The 5,426-nt window shown below is 37.3% G+C and overlaps 1 long non-coding RNA gene across 1 annotated transcript in view; it reads left to right on the plus strand.

The window, feature by feature from the left end:
* Positions 1-995: 995 nt before the first annotated feature.
* The window catches only part of LOC118020630, a 45,827-nt gene continuing 41,396 nt past the window's right edge, over positions 996-5,426 (plus strand). The window contains exon 1 of the long non-coding RNA XR_004681967.1: positions 996-1,553. This is a non-coding gene — a long non-coding RNA (uncharacterized LOC118020630). The remainder of the gene's footprint in view (positions 1,554-5,426) is intronic.

Here is a 5,426-nt window from a genome sequence, read left to right on the forward strand (position 1 = left end):
AAATCTAATTATATATTTATATCTGTATTTTAAACATAGTTGGTAGCATCCTATCATCAAGAGCTCTCCATTTAAGTTTATAGAGACATTTTTTTTGTGGTTGTAAGAACACATAACAGGAGATCTACCATTTTAAAAATTTGAGTGGATAGTATAGTGAGACATTATTTTTTAAATACACTTCATGATATTCCTACTCTGACTGCATTATAGGTATTTAATTGGTCCCCTGTCGATGACTATTTAATATTTTTCTAGTCTGTTGCTATTTTAAGCAATGCTGCAGTGAAAATCCTTGTACATATGTGTGTCTGCCAGAGTCCAGCAGAAAGCAGATGGTGTTTGTAAAAGCTTACCTGAAGAGAGTTTACTGGAGGAACTAGGAACACAGGTGCTGGCGGGATTAAAGGGCGCAAGAAAAAACAGTTGAGTGCTTGGGGACTAGCAAAAGAAGCCTTCACCTCCCTTAGGCCCAGAGGGCTAAGGGGAAGGAGCAGTGTTAGTAGAAGCCAGGGAGCCCACCACTGTGAGAAAGACCACCCAACAGGAGATGTGGCCACAGACTGAGGAACGTAGCCACTGCCCAAACTGCAGCCTTCAGAGTAAATATCCTGACTGTTCTCTCCTCTTGCTCTCTGGTTACCTGCTGGTACCTCTGCCAACTGCAAGTAGAAGCCAGAGGACAAGGACGCCCAAGTGATGCAGTCCAAGGAGGTCAGATCACAGGGTACAGGTAGGCAGAGTAGGGCCCAAAGACACATCTGGAAGGATAAATGGAGAATAACCAGTTCCTGACTTAAACTTCCTTGACTTACAGTGATAGACTTTACAATGGTGGGAAAATGATAGCATTGAGTAGAAACTGTACTTTGAATTTTGATCTAAGTGCTAGTGGTAGGAGGTAGGATACTCTCTTGTGGTGCTGGGCAGAGCAGCCAGCCACAACTCCCAGTCAGCTGCAAAATTCTGTACCCAGACAATTCTGTTTTTCACTTTCAGCACAGTATTCAAAGAAATACATGAGACTGTTAACACTTTAATGTACCATAGGTTTTGTGTTAGATGCTGTCTCTCAACCATCAGCACATGAAAGGTGGGCTAGGCTAAGCTACGATGTTCAGTACGTTAGGTGTATTGGAGGCATTTTTTACTTAGAATATTTTCAACCTACCACGAGTGTATCTGGAGATAACTCCATAGTAAATCGAGGAAGATCTGTAATATGTTTTTGCATAAATGTTGGGAAATTTCTTAGAACTGGAATTGCAGTGTCAGCAGGCGGGAAAGACCTTCCTCCACCTCCAACCCCCCTACCCCCTTCCTTTCATGGCTATTACCTGTGCTTAGCTGTGCAGATGGCTACTCAGAATTAGGACTACATTTCCCAGCTTCCCCTGCAGCCAAAGCAATATAAGAGGAAGTGTCAGTCATGTGGCAGCTTCTGAGAAACTTGAGAGACAGCTGATGCATGCCTTTGTCCTTTGTTATTTATTCTTTGATGTAATTTACATGCTGCCTTGGACCAGGAGCTCCAGGGCCACACGCTTTGGATGGTGAGTAGAGAGAGAACTGGAAGGAACTAGATTTCTGAGCCCTTCATAGAATATAATTGCCCTACCAGACTTGAACTGCACACCTCCAGATTTCATTTACTTGGGAGAGAAATACACTTTTACCTTGTTTAAATCATAGTTATTTTCTTGTCTGTGTCGTGCAGTCAAACCTAATCCTAATGAATGCATAATTAAACTGACTTTTCCAGACTTAGTTTGAATCCAGCTACTCCATTCACTACACATGTGAGCAAGTTTCTTAACTTCTGTGCCTTTGTTTTCTCATAGGGATGATGATAGAAAGGACTTCATTTTGTTGGTATGAGGAATAACTAAATGAAAATATCTGACATTTAGACTAGTGTCTGTCCAATGTAGCAAACATTCAGTAAATATAAGTTATTACCATTATTATTACCGTTATCATACTTAATTGTCCTCTAAAGAAGATGTACTAGTTAGCCTATTAAATGTCTGAAATGTCTTTTTCCTCTTCCCTTATTAATACTGTGCATTAGCAAAGATTTTTGTCTAATAGATGAATAGTGTATTTCATTTTTATTTTAAATTGCTTTCTAAAATTATGAGGTTGTACATCTTTACATTTTTAAAAAATCCATTTATATTTATTTTCTGATGAACTTCCTTTTTGTGTCCTCTGTTCATTCTATTGGATTTTTGTTTTGTTTTGTGGTATGTCTTTTTTTAAAGAAGCAATTCAAGCATTATGGAAATTTGCCTTTTGTCTGCTATGGGTGGTGCAAATATTTTCCCTGATTTTCATTTGCTTTTTGACTTTATTTTTCTATACAAAATTTTTAAAATTTCAATATAGTAAAAATTATCTTTCTCTACCATCATAATATCTGAGCTTAATGTTATTTTATTTTATTATTTTTAAAAAAATTTATTTACTTATTTTAGAGAGAGAGAGTATGCACATGTACGTGAGCAGGGGTGGGAAGAGGGAGAGGGAGAGAGAGAATCCTTAAGCAGACTCCCTGCTGAGCACGGAGCCTGACAGGGAGCTCGATCTCAGGACCCTGAGATCATGACCTGAGCTGAAACCAAGAGTTGGACACTTACTGGACTGAGCCACCCTGGCACCCCTTAATGTCCCTATTTTTGTATGTATGTATGTATGTATGTATGTATGTATGTATGTATCAGAGAGTGAGAGTGAGTGAGCACAAGCAGGGGGAGCAGAGGGAGAAACAGGCTCCCTGCTGAGCAAGGAGCCCGAAACGGGACTGGATCCCAGGACCCTGGGATCATGACCTGAGTGGAAGGCAGACGCTTAACTGACTACCTAATGTCCTTATTTTAGAAAGATCTTTCTCACTCTGGATTATAAAAACAATTCCCCCATGTTTTCTCGTAGGACTTTATAGATTGATTTATATAAGAAATATTTTCTTCATCTGGAATATAACTTGGGGTAGGCAGTGAGGTAAGATTTGAAGTAATTCTGCAGACTACTGTGTTGGAAGATGGACAAAAATGAGCCCTCTGACACATAAATCCTACATAAGTAAATTTTAGTTTACTTTGATCCACACAATAGATATATTTTAAACTAAGCATGCCAGGAGCCATCCCACTTGCAGATGTTGGGTAAGCTTGCCTTCTCAGCTTTCTCTTCCTCTTGGAGGGAAAAAAATAGGTTGTTTACAATGGCATTTTATATTTCCAGCATAAGGTCCTGCCAGGTCCAGCATAATTACTTTGCCAGGCTACAAGACTGCCTTTCACACATCACATTACCTGCTTCTCACTTCCTGGTGATGGGCACCAGGACCATCCTGCTACCTGTTCATAGGTTAGACAATAATGCCAAGACATTTGTATACCTGTGCTAACAATGATGCATCTGTGGACATAGGCAGTCAGTAACAGCCCATGTTTTAAGGCCAAGGGGGGATTGAGCCCAGGACCTGCCACTAGGCTCCATCTTCATTTCTTTTTTTCCGGGGCTGTCGGGGGGAGGGGGTTGTCAGTTGTTATAATGGTTGAGAACACAAGCTCTAGAGTAAAACTATTTGACTATGTACTTCCAGCTTGAGCTATGGGGACAAAAGCCAAGTTTCCTTCACTTTTTTTGTGCCAAAATGGACATTATAACATAGTGTGAGGATTAAATAAATATATTTCAAGTGCTTAAAAATTTCTTAGCAATGATCAGAAATGATCAGCAAATATTAAAAAGGCCTTTCCCAATCCAGAATATAAAAATAACTTCCCTGTTTTTTCCTAGGATTTTACAGATTCATTTTTATAAAAAAGATGAATAACATTTATAACAAATATTATAATAAGTATAACATAATAAAAATTAAACATTTAAAGAAAAGTATTATAACTTTATGAATAATATCATTATTACTATTATTTGAAAAATGCATTTGCTTTGAAATATTGCCTTGGTTATATACTAAATTTGCATATGCCTTTGAGTCTAGTTCTGGATTCTCTGTCCTGATTTATTCATTTAGCTTAACCACATTTGCTTTATAACATACCTTATTATCTGGTAGAATTTGCTTAATTCTTATGCTTCCTTTCAGAAAATTTTTTCTGGCTAAGCATGAATTTTGATATTTATACAATAATCTTGGATTCAGCTGCTCTGATTTTAAAAATTCAATATTTTATTGGGGTTGCAACAAATTAGCATATTAATTTAGAGATAATTAGCATTCTTACAATATTAACTTTTCCTATTCCAATACAAGGAATAGCTCTATGTTTATATTCAAGCTGTTTTTTAAAAAATATCTCTCAGAAGAGTTTTAAAGTTTTCTGAAAGTCTTCTTTATATATTTCTTTCATGTTCCTTGTTAAGTTTATTCCTTCCTTCCTTCCTCCATCCCTTCCTTCCTTCCCTTCTCCTCCCACTCCCTTTTCTTCTGTTAGGGCAAATGGCACCAATTCTTTTATTGTATTTGTAATTACTTCTTGTTTGTGTGGAAGAACTATCAGTTGTCACTTTGTAAGCCTGGATCATGTAACTGGATCAGGAAAACTCATGAAAATTTAATCTTCCTTCCCTTGTTGCAGTTATGTACAATCCCCATATGTTGCGGGGGAGCCTGGGTGGCTTGGTTGATTAAGCATCTGCCTTCCACTCAGGTCATGATCCCAGGGTCCTGGAATCGAGTCCAGCTTTGGGCTCCCTGCTTAGCGGGGAGTCTGCTTCTCCCTCTGCCTCTGCCTGCCACTCTGCCTATTTGTGCTCTCTCTCTGTCAAATAAATAAATAAAGTCTTAAAAAAACAACAACAACAACAACAACAATCCTCATATGTTGGAAGTAGATAAACTGAATCAAGAGTCTTAGAAGAGAAACCCCTGAGGTGACAGTAGCCTGAGAGCAATTCGGGAGAGAACAAATGTGACCCAGAAAAGAGCACACCGTGAATGAAGTGACTGGGGTGACACCCAAAAACCAGGTTGATTAGGAATTGCACCAGTAAAAAATTGTTGGATATGATCAAAGTTGTACACAGGCAAATTTAAGGTGTTATATGCTTTCTATAAATACAGGGACCTTTTCTTGAAAAAAAAAAACAGAAACAAAATCAGTAAAATTAAGACTAGTGTTTTTTTGTTTTTTTGTAAACAGAAAATTAAAGCAAACAAAATTAGAAAAGTAAAATATGGTAACATTATAGAGCTTTTTATTATTTGAAAACAAAATCCTATGTACCTATGCCAATAAAATGGAAAACGAATGGTTTGGGAGAAAATATAAATGACTAAAACTGATTTCAGAAAAAGTAGCAAAAGAATGAAAGCTACTCAAGTCATTTTTTAGAACTAGCACAACCTAAATAAATAAATAAATAAATAAATAAATAAATAAATAAATAAATAA

Source organism: Mirounga leonina, unplaced genomic scaffold, assembly GCF_011800145.1.
Source record: "Mirounga leonina isolate KUSES-001 unplaced genomic scaffold, KU_Mleo_1.0 Mir_174, whole genome shotgun sequence".
Taxonomy (NCBI): domain Eukaryota; kingdom Metazoa; phylum Chordata; class Mammalia; order Carnivora; family Phocidae; genus Mirounga; species Mirounga leonina.